Below are 19,905 nucleotides of genomic sequence, written 5' to 3' on the forward strand. Positions count from 1 at the left end.
CACCATCAACAACAAACAATAACTAGCAAACATGGCATAGGAAGGCATCTTACTAAGCCACTTGTAGCCACTTCAAAGGGTGCCCAACAAACTAGCATGAATATCACAAAGCCGACTATTAATTTCTCACTTATCTCTTCACCACATATCCTAGTTCCTTGTCACCCAAATATATCAAACCCTAGTAGATCATGCCTTCTCTAGATTTTGGTTGTCAAAAATCCTAGCTCCTTCAACCCTCACATTAATACAAATATAATGACTCTAATATAGTCTCATTAACGAAACACAATTATTTGTTGACTCCTATATTCAATTTACAATGATGGGCACAAGATGCTAAATTAGCATATATGAGCAACACCATAAACTACTCTAGTCTCTATGTGAATATATGGTAAAAATTAGATCCTCAACTACAGAAATTGTGGATAGCAATGTACTTCATTTCTACAAACAATAAAGTTAGAAGTACAGGCCAATTAGCCTATGACAAGTTGGTACATGTCGTTCATGCTTGTCATAGGATAGGACACTTCAAATGTTTCCAAACACTAGCTAGGGCATCCACCATCAACAAGAAACCATAACTAGTGAAGATGGCCTAGCAAGGCATCACACTAAGATACTTGTAGCCACTTCAAAGAGTGAACAACAAACTCGCATGAATACCTACAAGTCCACCCTTGATTCCCCACATGCATAGCCCGACGAACCTTAGGTGCAGAAAAGGGTGTACATTGCCTATGTGCAGGTTGATGGGGGATGTGAACTAGGAGGTTGGAGGATTCAAGGGTTTGATATAAGGACTTGGAGCATACTTGGCAAGGTCAAAGAGCAGCAACAACTCTTCGAGCCGCAGGATTTTGAGAACGTCTCTTTCCGGTTGAGTAAGATGCCCTGGAGGTAGTGGCATAGGTTGAGGGATCGCAAGTGCAGAGAAGGGTGTGCATTCTTGGGTGCAGGTTGATTGGGGGTGTGAGCCTATAGGTTGGAGGTTCCTACGATTTGGCACCTTAGTATGTTAATGGTACCAGATGTGTACACAGATTTGGCTGAGTTATTACCCAATGGTGTCGAATCCCCAACTTGGGGATGACCCATTGTTGAAAGAAAAAGAACAATGTGGACACCTGGAATGCTTCCAAACCCTAGCTAGGGTATCCACCATCAACAACAAACCATAACTAGAAAACGTGGTCTAGCGAGGCATCACACTAAGCCACTTGTAGCCACGTCAAAGGGTGCACACCAAACTAGCATGAATACCACCAAGTCCATCATTAATTTCTCACTTATATCATCCAAGTCCTCTAGGAGATTTTCTAAGTTTACATTATAAAAGCTCTTCCAGCATAGTGATCCAAGGATCCACGTGAATAATCTAAGGGCTAATTGGGGGCTAAGATGCATTCTAGGTTTCTAGGGCAAGTCATGCAAGCTAGTTTGTGTCCAATGTGAAATAAGGAACCTCAATTAGTACAAGAAGTTATCTTTTCGTGAAGCAGAGCCACAAAGGGGAGGCCCATACGTCTAAATATAGTTACAAAACTTCGTTACAAGTAGATTTGATTAGAGGAGTAAAATAATCGAAATGTTTGCCAAATTTTCTGAATTTTCTTTAATTTCTTGAATCATGTGCCTAATCTAGAAGATAAGGTATCGAATTCAAGCGTTCACTTTCCAACTTGTACACATGTAAAGAGATAAGTCCTCCAGTGATGCTCTCTACGTTAATGGGCTTGAAGTGTTAGACAATTCACATGATGAGGATTCTTGTTGTCCAAGCTAAACATATAGTGCACGAATGCTCTTACTCAACGCATATGCTCCAATGCAATATAATATTTACTTGGTCAAATATCCTTTAGGCCAAAATTCCGTATTTGATTCCCCACGAGAATGTTAAAGGAAAATGTTGTGGATGTGTTGGCGATTTCTTATTTTTGTTGCCAAGGAATTCTTAAGGTGGATGTTGTTGAGTTGGCTGCTTTGCCTAACATATGATCCTAATGGAGATATGCTAATTGTTGCCACCTTATTACCTTTTGGAGAAATATTGGCAAAGCTTGACGTAGGGATGCAACGACCCTTGGATGTCATTCATTAGACACCCTTAGTTTAAGGCTATGGACCACATTATTGTTAGTGGGCACCCACTAACACTAATGTGGCCCATAGCCTTAAACTAAGGGTGTCTAATGAATGACATCCAAGGGCCATTGCAATATACAAGAGAAAGAGTCAGGCTCTCACTCTCCAAGGTGTACACATGTCAAGAGATCAATCCTCAAGTGTTGGACTCTCCAAGCATGGGTTCCAAATGTCAAGCACTTCTCATAGAAAGGATCCTTGTTGTCTGATTCAAGCATCCAATCGTCCAATCATCTTACTCAACAAATTCTACTCACTATTATATTAAATTAGCATTTGTACCCAACATTAGAAACTTCTTAATTTCCATGGGAATATACTCTAAAAGTCAGATCTACATGTATAAAATGTGTGGACATCAGGGTACTTTTGTTATACAACAAATGAAGTTACAAGTACATACCAACTAGCTTATCAAAAGTTGGCACAACATGTCCATTAAGCTTGAAAAATACTAGGACACTTGGAATGCTTCTAAATCCTAGATAGGGTATCCACCATGAACAACAAACAATAACTAGCAAACATGGTATAGGAAGGCATCTCACTAAGCCACTTGTAGCCACTTCAAAGGGTGCCCAACAAACTAGCATGAATACCACCAAGCCGACCATTAATTTCTCACTTATCTCTTCGCCACATATCCTAGTTCCTTGTCACCCAAATATATCAAACCCTAGTAGATCATGTCTTCTCTATATTTTGGTTGTCACAAACCCTAGCTCCTTCAACCCTCACATCAATACAATTATAATGACTCTAATATAGTCTCATTAACGAAACACAATTATTTGTTGACTCCTATATTCAATTTACAATGATGGGCACAAGATGCTAAATTAGCATATATGAGCAACACCATAAACTACTCTAATCTCTATGTGAATATATGGTAAAAATTAGATCCTCAACTACAGAAATTGTGGATAGAAATGTACTTCATTTCTACAAACAATAAAGTTAGAAGTACAGGCCAATTAGCCTATGACAAGTTGGTACATGTCGTTCATGCTTGTCATAGGATAGGACACTTCAAATGTTTCCAAACACTAGCTAGGGCATTCACCATCAACAAGAAACCATAACTAGTGAAGATGGCCTAGCAAGGCATCACACTAAGATACTTGTAGCCACTTCAAAGAGTGAACAACAAACTCGCATGAATACCTACAAGTCCACCCTTGATTCCCCACATGCATAGCCCGATGAACCTTAGGTGCAAAAAAGGGTGTACATTGCCTATGTGCAGGTTGATGGGTGATGTGAATTAGGAGATTGGAGGATTCAAGGGGATGATATAAGCTCTTGGAGCATACTTGGCAAGGTCAAAGAGCAGCAACAACTCTTCGAGCCGCAGGATTCTGAGAACGTCTCTTTCCGGTTGAGTAAGATGCCCTAGAGGTAGTGGCATAGGTTGAGGGATCGCAAGTGCAGAGAAGGGTGTGCATTCTTGGGTGCAGGTTGATTGGGGGCGTGAGCCTATAGGTTGGAGGTTCCTACGGTTTGGAACTTTAGTATATTAATGGTACCAAATGTGTACGCGGATTTGGCTGAGTTATTACCCAATGGTGTCGAAGCCCCAACTCGGGGATGACCCACTGTTGAAGGAAAAAGAACAATGTGGACACTTGGAATGCTTCCAAACCCTCGCTAGGGTATCCACCATCTACAACAAACCATAACTAGAAAACATGGTCTAGCAAGGCATCACACTAAGCCACTTGTAGCCACGTCAAAGGGTGCACACCAAACTAGCATGAATACCACCAAGTCCATCATTAATTTCTCACTTATATCATCCAAGTCCTCTAGGAGATTTTCTAAGTTTACATTATAAAATCTCTTCCAACATAGTGATCCAAGGATCCACGTGAATAATCCAGGGCCTAATTGGGGACTAAGATGCATTCTAGGTGTTTAGGGCAAGTCATGCAAGCTAGTTTGTGTCCAATGTGAAATAAGGAACCTCAATTAGTACAAGAAGTTATCTTTTAGTGAAGCAGAGCTACAAAGGGGAGGCCCGTATGTCTAAATACAGTTACAAAACTTCGTTACAAGTAGATTTGATTAGAGGAGTAAAACAATCGAAATGTTTGCCAAATTTTCTGAATTTTCTTTAATTTCTTGAATCATGTGCCTAATCTACAAGATAAGGTATCGAATTCAAGCGTTCACTTTCCAACTTGTACACATGTAAAGAGATAAATCCTCCAGTGATGCTCTCTACATTAATGGGCTTGAAGTGTTAGACAATTCACATGATGAGGATTCTTGTTGTCCAAGCTGAACATATAGTGCACGGATGCTCTTACTCAATGCATATGCTCCAATGCGATATAATATTTACTTGGTAAAATATCCTTTAGGGCAAAATTCCATATTTTATTCTCCATGAGAATGTTAAAGGGGAATGTGGTGGATGTGTTGGCGATTTCTTATTTTTGTTGCCAAACAATTCTTAAGGTGGATGTTGTTGAGTTGGCTGCTTTGCCTAACATATGATCCTAATGGAGATATGCTAATTGTTTCCACCTTATTACCTTTTGGAGAAATATTGGCAAAGCTTGACATAGGGATTTAACAATCCTTGGATGTCATTCATTAGAGATCCTTTGTTTAAAGCTATGGACCACATTATTGTTAGCCAGTGCCCACTAACACTAATGTGGCCCATAGCCTTAAACTAAGGGTGTCTAATGAATGACATCCAAGGGCCATTGCAATATACAAGAGAAAGAGTCATGCACTCTCTCCAAGGTGTACACATGTCAAGAGATCAATCCTTAATTGTTGGACTCTCCAAGCATGGGTTCCAAATGTCAAGCACTTCTCATAGAAAGGATCCTTGTTGTCTGATTCAAGCATCCAATTGTCCAATCATCTTACTCAACAAATTCTACTCACTATTATATTAAATTAGCATTTGTACCCAACATTAGAAACTTCTTAATTTCCATGGGAATATACTCTAAAAGTCAGATCTACATGTATAAAATGTGTGGACATCAGGGTACTTTCGTTATACAACAAATGAAGTTACAAGTACATACCAACTAGCTTATCAAAAGTTGGCACAACATGTCCATTAAGCTTGAAAAATACTAGGACACTTGGAATGCTTATAAATCCTAGATAGGGTATCCACCATGAACAACAAACAATAACTATGAAACATGGTATAGGAAAGCATATCACTAAGCCACTTGTAGCCACTTCAAAGGGTGCCCAACAAACTAGCATGAATACCACCAAGCCCACCATTAATTTCTCACGTTTCTCTTCGCCACATATCCTAGTTCCTTGTCACCCAATTATATCAAAGCCTAGTAAATCATGTCTTCTCTAGATTTTGGTTGTCACAAACCCTAGCTCCTTCAACCCTCACATCAATACAATTATAATGACTCTAATATAGTCTCATTAACGAAACACAATTATTTGTTGACTCCTATATTCAATTTACAATGATGGGCACAAGATGCTAAATTAGCATATATGAGCAACACCATAAACTACTCTAATCTCTATGTGAATATATGGTAAAAATTAGATCCTCAACTACAGAAATTGTGGATAGAAACAATAAAGTTAGAAGTACATGCCAATTAGCCTATGACAAGTTGGTACATGTCGTTCATGCTTGTCATAGGATAGGACACTTCAAATGTTTCCAAACACTAGCTAGGGCATCCACCATCAACAAGAAACCATAACTAGTGAAGATGGCCTAGCAAGGCATCACACTAAGATACTTGTAGCCACTTCAAAGAGTGAACAACAAACTCGCATGAATACCTACAAGTCCACCCTTGATTCCCCACATGCATAGCCCGACGAACCTTAGGTGCAGAAAAGGGTGTACATTGCCTATGTGTAGGTTGATGGGGGATGTGAACCAGGAGGTTGGAGGATTCAAGGGTTTGATATAAGGACTTGGAGCATACTTGGCAAGGTCAAAGAGCAGCAACAACTCTTCGAGCCGTAGGATTCTGAGAACGTCTCTTTCCAGTTGAGTAAGATGCCCTGGAGGTAGTGGCATAGGTTGAGGGATCACAAGTGCAGAGAAGGGTGTGCATTCTTGGGTGCAGGTTGATTAGGGGTGTGAGCCTATAGGTTGGAGGTTCCTACGGTTTGGCACCTTAGTATGTTAATGGTACCAGATGTGTATGTGGATTTGGTTGAGTTATTACCCAATGGTGTCGAAGCCCCAACTCGGGGATGACCCATTGTTGAAAGAAAAAGAACAATGTGGACACCTGGAATGCTTCCAAACCCTAGCTAGGGTATCCACCATCAACAGAAAACCATAACTAGAAAACGTGGTCTAGCGAGGCATCACACTAAGCCACTTGTAGCCACGTCAAAGGGTGCACACCAAACTAGCATGAATACCACCAAGTCCATCATTAATTTCTCACTTATATCATCCAAGTCCTCTAGGAGATTTTCTAAGTTTACATTATAAAAGCTCTTCCAACATAGTGATCCAAGGATCCATGTGGATAATCCAAGGCCTAATTAGGGACTAAGATGCATTCTAGGTGTTTAGGGCAAGTCATGCAAGCTAGTTTGTGTCCAATATGAAATAAGGAACCTAAATTAGTACAAGAAGTTATCTTTTAGTAAAGCAGAGCTACAAAGGGGAGGCCCGTATGTCTAAATACAGTTAGAAAACTTCGTTACAAGTAGATTTGATTAGAGGAGTAAAACAATTGAAATGTTTGCCAAATTTTCTGAATTTTCTTTAATTTCTTGAATCATGTGCCTAATCTACAAGATAAGGTATCGAATTCAAGCTTTCAATTTCCAACTTGTACACATGTAAAGAGATAAATCCTCCAATGATGCTCTCTACATTAATGGGCTTGAAATGTTAGACAATTCACATGATGAGGATTCTTGTTGTCCAAGCTGAACATATAGTGCACAGATACTCTTACTCAACGCATATGCTCCAATGTGATATAATATTTACTTGGTCAAATATCCTTTAGGTCAAAATTCCATATTTGATTCCCCATGAGAATGTTAAAGGGGAATGTTGTGGATGAGTTGGCGATTTCTTATTTTTGTTGCCAAGGAATTCTTAAGGTGGATGCTGTTGAGTTGGCTTCTCTACCTAACATATGATCCTAATGGAGATATGCTAATTGTTGCCACCTTATTACCTTTTGTAGAAATATTAGCAAAGCTTGACGTAGGAATGTAACGACCCTTGGATGTCATTCATTAGACACCATTATTTTAAGGCTATGGACCACATTCTTGTTAGTGGGCACCCACTAACACTAATTTGGCCCATAACCTTAAACTAAGGGTGTCTAATGAATGGCATCCAAGGGCCATTGCAATATACAAGAGAAAGAGTCAGGCTCTCACTCTCCAAGGTGTACACATGTCAAGAGATCAATCCTCAAGTGTTGGACTCTCCAAGCATGGGTTCCAAATGTCTAGCACTTCTCATAGAAAGGATCCTTGTTGTTTGATTCAAGCATCCAATCGTCCAATCATCTTACTCAACAAATTCTACTCACTATTATATTAAATTAGCATTTGTACCCAACATTAGAAACTTCTTAATTTCCATGGGAATATACTCTAAAAGTCAGATCTACATGTATAAAATGTGTGGACATTAGGGTACTTCGTTATACAATGAATGAGATTACAAATACATGCCAACTAGCTTATCAAAAGTTGGCACAGCATGTCCATTAAGCTTGAAAAATACTAGGACACTTGGAATGCTTCTAAATCCTAGATAGGGTATCCACCATCAACAACAAACAATAACTAGCAAACATGGTAGAGGAAGGCATCTCACTAAGCCACTTGTAGCCACTTCAAAGGGTGCCCAACAAACTAGCATGAATACCACCAAGCCCACCATTAATTTCTCACTTATCTCTTCGCCACATATCCTAGTTCCTTGTCACCCAAATATATCAAACCCTAGTAGATCATGTCTTCTCTAGATTTTGGTTGTCACAAACCCTAGCTCCTTCAACCCTCACATCAATACAATTATAACGACTCTAATATAGTCTCATTAACGAAACACAATTATTTGTTGACTCCTATATTCAATTTATAATGATGGGCACAAGATGCTAAATTAGCATATATGAGCAACACCATAAACTACTCTAATCTCTATGTGAATATATGGTAAAAATTAGATCCTCAACTACAGAAATTGTGGATAGCAATGTACTTCATTTCTACAAACAATAAAGTTAGAAGTACAGGCCAATTAGCCTATGACAAGTTGGTACATGTCGTTCATGCTTGTCATAGGATAGGACACTTCAAATGTTTCCAAACACTAGCTAGGGCATCCACCATCAACAAGAAACCATAACTAGTGAAGATGGCCTAGCAAGGCATCACACTAAGATACTTGTAGCCACTTCAAAGAGTGAACAACAAACTCGCATGAATACCTACAAGTCCACCCTTGATTCCCCACATACATAGCCTGACGAACCTTAGATGCAGAAAAGGGTGTACATTGCCTATGTGCAGGTTGATGGGGGATGTGAACCAGGAGGTTGGAGGATTCAAGGGTTTGATATAAGGACTTGGAGAATACTTGGCAAGCTCAAAGAGCAGCAACAACTCTTCGAGCCGCAGGATTCTGAGAACGTCTCTTTCCAGTTGAGTAAGATGCCCTGGAGGTAGTGGCATAGGTTGAGGGATCGCAAGTGCAGAGAAGGGTGTGCATTCTTGGGTGCAGGTTGATTGGGGGTGTGAGCCTATAGGTTGGAGGTTCCTACGGTTTGGCACCTTAGTATGTTAATGGTACCAGATGTGTACGTGGATTTGGCTAAGCTATTACCCAATGGTGTCGAAGCCCCAACTCGAAGATGACGAATTGTTGAAAGAATAAGAACAATGTGGACACTTGGAATGCTTCCAAACCCTAGCTAGGATATCCACCATCAACAACAAACCATAACTAGAAAATTTGGTCTAGCGAGGCATCACACTAAGCCACTTGTAGCCACTTCAAAGGGTGCACACCAAACTAGCATGAATACCAGCAAGTCCACCATTAATTTCTCACTTATATCATCCAGGTCCTCTAGGAGATTTTCTAAGTTTACATTATAAAAGCTCTTCCAGCATAGTGATCCAAGGACCCACGTGAATAATCCAGGGCCTAATTGGGGACTAACATGCATTCTAGGTGTTTCGGGGAAGTCATGCAAGCTAGTTTGTGTCCAAGGAGAAATGTTGGCTAAACTTGATGTAGGGATGCAATGACCCTTGGATGTCATTCATTAGACACCGTTAGTTTAAGGCTATGGACCACATTATTGTTAGTGGGTACCCTCTAACACTAATGTGGCACATAGCCTTAAACTAAGGGTGTCTAATGAATGACATCCAGGTTGATTTGGGGTAGCATCGGATGTGCTCTAGCCACAAAATTTGGTGGAGAGGTTGGGGCACATGAGATCTCCAATACCCAGAAAGGGTTTGGACAAATTCTAAACAGATCAGGAGATATTAAAATAATTAATATTTTTAATGGAGTCCCTAAGTCTAAACTTAGGGAAAATAAAATATTAATGTGTATTAATATGAATTTGTGTTAGAGTGGTCCAAAAGACATGGATCAAGCCAGATCTAATCTTAGCCATTAATTAAGGACTTAATCTCGGCCGTTGAATCGTCAAGAGGAAAGGTATAAGAGGAGTCCTGAGGGTCACTTGGAGGGGTACGCCAGATGATCAGTCATTCTATTCCTTAGAGCGGGGTTTGCTAAGAGAGATAGAATCAGTGATCGGGAGAGCAGCTGAGGGGCATTGAGTACAAAGAGACAGAGAAGTAGAGATAGTGTCGGGATAGTAGCAGAGCAGCCAGAGAGAGAGATGCAGGAGCAGCCAGTGCTCACGCAGGGCCACGCAGAGGCAGCTAAGTGCTGCGCAGAGCACCAGAGGGGCCAGCGTAGCTGACGCAGAGGCTCAGAGAGCTGACGCAGGGCCAACGCTGGGCTAGGAGAGGCTGACACAGTCCAGATTGGGCAAATGCTGGGGTTTCAGGGGCAGATTGGTGCTGAGTAGCTGCCGGAAGGATTATCTGGGGTTTCAGCCAGTAGATTTGTCTGAAACAGAGAGGTATTACTGCTAAGGAAATTCTCTGTTGGGTAGGCCAGTTTCGGCTCCCAGATTGTACTCTGATATTGCTTAATAAGAAAACCCTCAGATAGCTGCACTGGTTTTCCCACATTGGGTTTTTCCGGGGACATTGGTCCAAAAATAATGGTGTCATATGGTGTATTTGTTTCTGTTTCTTTTAGTTGCTGATCTGTAATATGTTGAGCATGCACTAGTGTTTATTTTCAGTATTTACATTGTAAATCACTTGTTAAGTAAAATAACAAGTAGGTAGGAATAAATCAGATAAAGTGCATGGAGGGTTTCTAACTTAAGTAAAGTTAGAAACTTCAACATGGTATCAGAGTGTGATTGCAAATCATAGGAGAACTAAGAGACATCAGCCGAGCGGAGCAATAGCAGCAGAAAACAACTGTCCCGAGGTGACAGAAGTTGTTTCTAGCAGCGCAGAAGCCAGAAAGTGTGACGCAGAGCCAGCCAGAGCCACGCAGAAGAAGTCGGGAACTGCGCAGAGCCTCAGAAAGGCAAGTGTTGTTGACGCAGAGGGCCAGAGGGCTGACGCAGGGCATCCCAGGGCTGACGCAGACCCATCCGGGGTGACGCAGAGAAGGGCTGACGCAGTTCACAGAGAGGCAGTTGTTGGGGTCTAGAAGGCTGCAGGAACATTGCAGAGTGGAGCTGGTGAGGTACTGTAGTCAGAACAATACTTGACAGAGCAAGGCTAGAGGAGTTGTTACCAAGGGTTTCTAGCCGAGGAACCTGGATCAGCAGTGTAGTTGCACAAGACGATCAGAGTAGGGGGTATCTCGACAAGTGGCAGGAGAATTTCCAGGAGGGAAATCATGACTCAGAGGGAGTCCAGAAGAGAACTTCTAGACAGGAATTAGAGACTCAAAGGAGTCGAACAGAGAACTTCCAGGAAGTAAGTAGAGGAGTGCCATGGCACTGCACGGGGTAAGAGACCAGGATAGACTGGACAGAGCATCGAACTTCGCAGTCTGGAAGGCCAGAATCTTATCAGTGCTTGACAGGAATCGTGTCAAGAACTCCGCCTTGAAGATTATAGCTATCCCAGCCTACCCAAATGAGAACGACAAGTACGAGGAGGCAATGGCGAGGGCCAAGTGCATTATCCTTGACGGGGTCAAGGATCATGTGGTACCACATATAGCCGAGAAGGAAACGACAGTTGAGATGTGGGAGGCTCTCAAGAACCTGTACCAGCATACTTCTGTACAGAGAAGAATGTTGCTCAAGAACCAGACGAGGTCGTATCAAATGAAGAAGGGTCAATCGATTGACACCTTCCTCGGAGGACTGAATGAGATCCGAGACCAGTTGACTGCTATAGGAGCGACTCCGGATCAGGAGCTTGTGGTGAGGACAGCCCTGAATGCTGTCTCAGAAGAGTGGGAAGTGTTTGTCCAGAGCATCTTGGGCAGAGGGACTCTCCTACCTTGGGACGAGATGTGGGCAACTCTTCGCTAGGAAGAGATCAGACGACAGTCGAAGACAGGTAGCAGCAACAAAGGGATCAAGGTCAAGGAGGAGGAGGAGGATGTGGCCCTAACATTTGAGGGAAAGCAGGAGAAGCGGAAGAAGAAAGATCTCTCCAAGATCAAGTGCTTCCACTATGGGGAGATGGGTCATTATGCGACCCAGTGCCCAATGAAGAAGAGTAAGGGAGAGTCTTCTGAAACTAAGGTAGTGTCAGCATGGGCAGAGAAGGAAGTTTTGACAGACGATGACTGTGCCATGAGTGCACACACACTACTTGAGAAGAAGTGGGGAGACATCGAGCTATAGTCAGGTGGAATACAGGCAATGAGGGGTAGAATCCTCGAGGTACCCAACCTCTTCGATTAGACCTTGCTACGTGAGCCCCAACGAGGAGTAGCAGGACTGTATGAGTGGGTAGACACAGATGCGGATGGAGCAGCAGAGAGAGCTATAGTGCAGGAGTCCCAAGACAGTGCAGAGCTAGCAGGCTGCAGTAGTGCGAGAGGCACAGGAGTGTTGCACCAGTGCAGGAAGGCACAACGAGGTGTGCAACGGTGCGAGATGCAGGGAGTTGTTGCAACAACGCAGAAGTCAGAGAGAGGGAGCACTTGTCAGCGACAGAGGGAGCTTCAACATTAGTGGGTGTTTCTAGCCCAACAGGGAGGTCAGTTGGAGGATCAGTTACTTACTTCTCAGTAATTGAGTTGCAGTGCAACAATGGGCAACACGATGCAACATTATGAGAGGAGGTGCAACGCATATGCAGTGCTGGGAGGAAGGACCAGCAGCAGCACGAATGCAGAGGGAGCTGTCGTACAGATGCAGCAGTGCAGAGGATGTTGGGCAGGAAGGCTTAGCATCAACACAGGTACCGATGCCATATGATCAGAGTAATACTCAGTGAGGAGTATTGCTAGAGCACAGTCCTCGCTAAGAGGAAGTGTTGATTTGGGGTAGCATCGGATGTGATCTAGAAACAAAATTTGTTGCAGAGGTTGGGCCACATGAGATCTCCAATACTCAGAAAGGGTTTGGACAGATTCTAAACAGATCAGGAGATATTAGAATAATTAATATTTTTAATGGAGTCCCTAAGTCTAAACTTAGGGAAAATAAAATATTAATGTGTATTAATATGAATCTTTGTTAGAGTGGTCTAATATTAGCCATTGATTAGGGACTTAATCTCGGTCGTTGAATCGTCAACAAGAAAGGTATAAGAGGAGGCTTGAGGGTCACTTGGAGGGGTACACCAGATGATCAGTCATTCTATTCTCTAGAGCGGGGTTTGCTAAGAGAGATAGAATCAGTGATCGGGAGAGCAACTGAGGGGCAGTGAGTACAGAGAGACAGAGAAGCAGAGATAGTGCCAGGACAACAGCAGAGAAGCCAGAGAGAGATGCGGGAGCAACCAGTGCTCACGTAGGGCCACGCAGAGGCAGCTAAGTGCTGCGCAGAGCACCAGAAGGGCCAGCGTAGCTGACACAGAGGCTCAGAGAGCTGACGCAGGGCCTCCTGGGCCTGGCGCAGGCCAAGATAGGCTGATGCAGGGCCAACGCTGGGCTAGGAGAGGATGACACAGTCCAGATTGGGCAGATGCTGGGGTTTCAGGGGTAGATTGGTGCTGAGTAGCTGCCGGAAGGATTATCCGGGGTTTCAGCCAGTAGATTTGTCTGAAACAGAGAGGTATTACTGCTAAGGAAATTCTCTGTTGGGTAGGCTAGTTTCGGCACCCAGATTGTACTCTGATATTGCTTAATAAGAAAACCCTTAGATAGCTGCACCGGTTTTCCCGCATTGGGTTTTTCCAGGGACATTGGTCCAAAAATAATGGTGTCATATGGTGTATTTGTTTCTGTTTCTTTTAGTTGCTGATCTATAATATGTTGAGGATGCACTAGTGTTTATTTTCAGTATTTACATTGTAAATAACTTGTTAAGTAAAATAACAAGTAGGTAGGAATAAATCAGATAAAGTGCATGGAGGGTTTCTAACTTAAGTAAAGTTAGAAACTTCAACAATCCAAGGGCCATTGCAATATACAAGATAAAGAGTCAGGCGCTCACTCTCCAAGGTGTACACATGTCAAGAGATCAATCCTCAAGTGTTGCACTCTCCAAGCATGGGTTCGAAATGTCAAGCACTTCTCATAGCAAGGATCCTTGTTGTCTAATTCAAGCATCCTTATTACCTTTTGGAGAAATGTTGGCAAAGCTTGACGTAGGGATGCAATGACCCTTGGATGTCATTCATTAGACACCCTTAGTTTAAGGCTATGGGCCACATTAGTGTTAGTGGGCGCCCACTAACACTAATGTGGCCCATAGCCTTAAAATAAGGGTGTCTAATTATTGACATCCAAGGGCGATTGCAATATACAAGATAGAGAGTCAGGCGCTCACTCTCCAAGGTGTACACATGTCAAGAGATCAATCCTCAAGTGTTGCACTCTCCAAGCATGGGTTCCAAATGTCAAGCACTTCTCATAGCAAGGATCCTTGTTTGTCTAATTCAAGCATCCAATCGTCCAATCATCTTACTCAACAAATTCTACTCACTATTATGTTAAATTAGCATTCATACGCAACATTAGAAACTACTTAATTTCCATGGGAATATACTCTAAAAGTCAGATCTACAAGTATAAAATGTGTGTACATAAGGGTACAATTATTTGATGACTGCTCTATTCAATTTACAATGATGGGCACAAGATGCTAAATTAGCATATATGAGCAACACCATAGTTGTAACCTGCTAGTGCTACTGGCCTCATCTATGCATGTCTGAGTAGGGGTGCCCCATCGCTCCAACGTGCACTCCAACTGAACGATTAGGGAACCCCGTTGTTCCCCAACGCAAGTCTGTTTGGCCGCTGACTTAGCACAAACCGCTCTCATGCCCTCCAACTCCTCGTTCTGCTGAAGAATGGCCTCTCGCCCTGTCGTGGCCTTCTTTCTCAACGTTAGAAGGCTAGCTCGGAACTGATGAAACTGTGGAGGGCGGCTAACCTCTATAAACTTGGTCACCGCTCTGGACCCCTCCGTCTCTTCTGGTACCTCCTCAATGACAAGTATGCCTCCAGGCACCTCATCAACCTGCTGCTGTGGGTGACCATCGCCTAGAAACTGGGTCATAGCACTGGGTACCTGATCAACTGTTGGCATCTCATCAATAGATGGCCCTTCGAGTGTATGCTCACTCCCTCAACCAAGGTGTCTGCTAGAGCTATCAAAGAGGCCTCCAACAATGGTGACTCTTGCGCCACACCGGGTATATCGATGTGCCCCTCACCATCTTGCATGTCCTCCTGATCAACCTCCTCCTCAAGCTCCTGACATCTAAATCTCGGTCTCCACCAATAGAAACGCCCCCTGCTCTCACCCTCTAACTGTCCTCGTCCTGCCCACTCCCTTTGAGGGGGTCTAGCGTCCTTTCGGTCAAATCTCTCCACGAGCCTCTGTGTGAACTTTGTGTAGGATGTGATACGTGCATGACCCAAAGGGATCAACCCTCGGTACCACCACTCAATCATTAAATCATCCAATAATCTTACTAAAGAAATTCTACTCACTAGTATATTAAATTAGCATTTGTACCCAACATTAGAAGCTACTTAATTTCCATGGAAATATACTCTAAAAGTCAAATCTACAAGTATAAACTATGTGGACATCAACGTACTTTGTTATACAACAAATGAATTTACAAGTACATACCATCGAGCTTACCAAAAGTTGGCACATGTCCATTAAGCTTGACAAATACTAGGACACTTGGAATGCCTCCAAACCCTAGCTATGGTATCCAAGTGTAAAGAAGGGTGTGCATTCTTGGGTGCAGGTTGATTGGGGGCGTGAGCCTATAGGTTGGACTTTCCTACGGTTCAGCACCTTAGTCTATTAATGGTACCAGATGTGTACATGGATTTGGCTGAGCTATTACCCAACGGTGTCGAAGCCCAGCTCGAGGATGACCCATTATTGAAAGATAATGAACAACAATGTGGACACAAGGCATCACACTAAGTGTTATAGACATTTTTGTGCCTTACAGCTATAAGCATGAAATGTCCATAATCCAAGGGATCCAAAGTCCCTAAACATGTTGTTCTTACCCCTAGAGGAACAAGGCTAACAAACCACAGCAATTCACAGAAGTTCTCCACCAGAAACTGCTCAAAAACAAGTCAAGTTAGGATCAATTCAGAGGCTCCACTAGCTGTCTGCGCTGAAATGCAGAGATTGCACTGGCTGGGTGCACTGCAACGCAGGTAGAAGCACTACCAGGGTGCGCTGAGCGGGAAGTGACAAATGGCAAGTTCATTCAACGAGGTGGAAAGACCCTGGAAGCTTCCAGAATCTTCTCCAATGACACTTGCCTCAAGGAATTCGACTAGTGATGAGTAAGAGACTCTTAGTCTCCAAGTGGAAGCAAGAACTGACAAAGGGAGAGGACACTAGTCATATCTCAAGCTGACTCATCCTCTCTCCAAACATCTATATATGGATCTCTCCTCCATGAAATCTGGAGGCTGGAATTTTGTTGTTGCAAAGAATTGTTGTTGGTTTGAGACTGGAATCACTGGGTGCTTAATGCTTTGAAGGAAGGTGAAGATAGGAATTTCATTTGCTAGGAAGGAGATGCTGGATTGGAGCCCTCTGGGTTGTATCTCTTCCTGAAACTTTTTATTCATCAATAAAGCTATCTTGGTTTCTCCTATATACTGATGTATCTTTGATGTATGATTGCATTAGTATGTTTAGTTTATTTCTAATCCTGAACTAGTTATGAATATGAATCTATGTCTTTGTGTAGTGTTCTCTTATTGTGATCTTGCAGAAACCTGTTGAAGCTGGGCGAGCAAGAAGCCAAGCAGCTGGGAACTCTCAAAGAGAAGAGAAACCGGATCGAGGGACAAACGGAAGACACCGGTTAGTCCATCCATCTCTCTTCATTCTTAATTCATAAAGGAAGAATATTAGAATAACTGTTTCTGTTTGTTGCTAAGGCACTGTCACACCTTAGGTGGATAGGATCGTCCTGCATAGGCATTTTTCCCCACAACAAATTGGCGACTCCGCTGGGGAGATCTGCTTAGTCATTTTATTTGTGTCTCTATCATTGTTTGTTTCATAGACTCAACAACAACAATCAAACTGCATCTGCCATTCTCAGATGCAAAGTAGACAGCTGCTGCTTTGATCCAATCACTGGATTAGTCTATGATCTGAACAATGGACTCACAAATGATTTGATGATCCTTTGTGATAGATCTTAGCCCTCCCTCAAAGCATCCCTTTGATTGTACCTTGCTTGTTGCTTTGATTTGGCCTGAAACTGTAGATTAAATAGCAAACTGTGACCCATAACCCAGTGAGAAACTCTCGTTTCTCCTTCAGCGCAGACTCTGTGAAGAGGTTCTGCATTTCAACGCAGGTCCTGTGAAGGCTACCTGCACTGAATGTCAAAACCTCTGTGTTAGGGGTGCGTTGATCCAGTTAGGCCTTGTGCAGCTGGGGTTCTCTGCTCTATTTTGCCTTGTTTTGATCTCTGATTTTTGCAGCCTGTAACCAGCATAGGTACCTGTCTGATAACTCCTTTTCTCTGCTTAAATTCCGCCTCCTTTTGTACAAAAAGACTGTGAGTTTTTTTATGTGTTTGTGGCATCATTTACAGTTTTCCTTTGCAAGAGTGAAATAGTCATCCTGTAGCCCTTGATTCAGATCTGTTGATTGTGATCTTAGGAGAGAGTTCATTGGCTGTTTACAGTTGGTTATACATTCATTTTTGCTTTTGGTTTGAGTTTGTCTCTTTTAAGTGTCGAAACAAGTGTTCATTTCGAAAATCGTTAAGTGTTGTAATCTCTTCTACCCTTTCTGATTTCGAAAAAGTAAACTTGTTTGTATTTTTCATTTAAAAGCAAATTCAAAGTTGTACAAAAAGCTTTCTTTTTAGGCATCAATATTAAGAGAGCAGAAAACAAACACCTGCATTGTGCATTTGCATCTTGATAGTTTGCATGTTTGATTTAGGAAAAGTGCATTAGAGTGTGCTGATTGCTCTTTGAGAAAAGATGGTGTCTTTCTTTTCCCTTTGTAGCTAGGATTTTCATGGTTGAAAAGATATAAAAAGCTTGCTTATCATTTTTAGACTGCATTTAGGAATTGTATCATACATCTCGTGGTGAACCTCAAAAGGAAAACTTCTAAAAATATCAACCTAAAATAAATTGAATGAACTTAACAACGCTTTGTAACTTAACGCACAACATAGAGGTCTAGGCTAGAGACGTGTTCCGGTGTCGTAAAGCCTGGTGACTGTCGATCCCGCTGATGGTGGGTGATTCCTCCTGACAGACGATAGCGCCAGTACGGATTGTGCTCCCACGTACCGTCGAGTATATATTGGGAGACCCCTATAGGCATAAAACCTTTATCCTTAGGAAGCCGTGTCGGCCGCCCTACTGATCGCAATGCAGTGAACACAGCATTCAGGAAGATCGACCGCCCGTACCTTAAAAAGTATTCTGCGGTTTTGCGAAAAGTTTGGCACACCCTCTACCTAGAAATCCAGAGCAGTTCCTTTTGGCCTTTTTCAGACTCTATAACGGAAAAAGTCCATCCGAGCATTTGTCACTTCGGGCTCGTTAAAACATCGAAGGAGACTAGAGTCATCTTTAGCTTTTTCTCGACTCTTTAAAATTGAAAAAGCAAGTTGTGTCTAAAGCGTCGTTAAAATTTATTTTAAACGGAACAATCACCCCTTCTTCCTGCATTGATCTTTAGGTTGAGAAAATGGAGCACACCAACCAAGGAATTCCCCTTGGTGGAAATTCTAGTCTCTTCTCCTCTTGGGGAGATGTTGGTGCGCCCCATATGGCCACATTGTCACTTCCAGGACTGACAATTGGCTTGCCGGTCTGGCTCTTCTCAACCAATGTTGTTCAGAACACCACTATTCCTAAACAGTCGAATCAACAGCTAGACCAGACCAGAGTTACCCACTAGCCTTCTACTTCATCTAATTCTTCCTCTCCTCCTTCCTCTTCGCTTGACGGAACTGGTAAAACAAAAAACCAAGTTCCTAAGGAGAAGAAGGAAAAGAAGAAGAAAGAGAAGAAGAAGAAGGAGCCAAAAGCGACTGGGGGCAAACAAGTGTCGTCTGACAAAAATCCACACACAGCACTGACTAGGCCTAAATCGCCATGTGTCATATGCAAGGGAGACCACTTCCACAGAAATTGTCCCTGCATCCCTCAGATACTAAGGGACTGGTCTCCCCGTTTGCAAAATTCGGTGGCGTCAACCTCTGATAGCCATGTTGACAGCACACCGTCAACTAGTGAAAGTGAAGCCACAGGACAGAGAGGGAAAGCTAGATTTCCCTGCAAACTGTGTGAAGGCGACCACGCCATCCACCGTTGTCCCTTCTTAGACGAGGCTAAAAGAGTTTTGGAAGATCGCCCGATTTTACGAGTGCAACTTCCTCCTGGATATCAAAAACTCCTGCCGAGTCCTTCACCAGTTGAGAACCCGGCTGGTCCACTCAGGTGGTCAGCCGAAGCACCTATCATTGAGGATGAACTGTCTGAATCCATACCTAACAAAAGTCAAAAGGTTGAGGCGGCAGTTGACCCGGTTTTGCCTTCAGAGGCTCTATCTTCGAATGATACCGTCACAGAGGAGAATAAAGACGACACCGTCCAAATTCTCTTCATCAACACAGACTCCGACGAACAAGGGGGCAATTTGCCCATTCCTTTATCGCAGGAAGGAACTTCGTCAGAGTCATACCCGGCTGTATATTCGGTCCCACCACCAAGCAACCTAGTTGTCTCGTTCGACTGGAACCAACTAGGCAGACCCCGTTTGCCAGCAAGCATACCATTCAGGATTATCGTTCAAATATACAGAATGGTAATGGCTGGCACCATCATTGATGAGGGGGAATCTGTGAGTATCCTTTCCTCTATTGCTTGGAAAGCACTTGGTTCGCCAGCGCTTTTGCCTGAAATGAGAAATCTAACAGGCTTTGATAAAGGAACCAGTTGACCTTTAGGGATCCTCCCCAATGTACCTATCACATTAAAAGGGAAGACCGTTCAAATGAACGTGATGGTCGTTC

Source organism: Pinus tabuliformis, chromosome 3_2 (assembly GCF_031772625.1).
Source record: "Pinus tabuliformis cultivar Carrire ecotype Pingquan chromosome 3_2, CPIR1, whole genome shotgun sequence".
NCBI lineage: Eukaryota > Viridiplantae > Streptophyta > Pinopsida > Pinales > Pinaceae > Pinus > Pinus tabuliformis.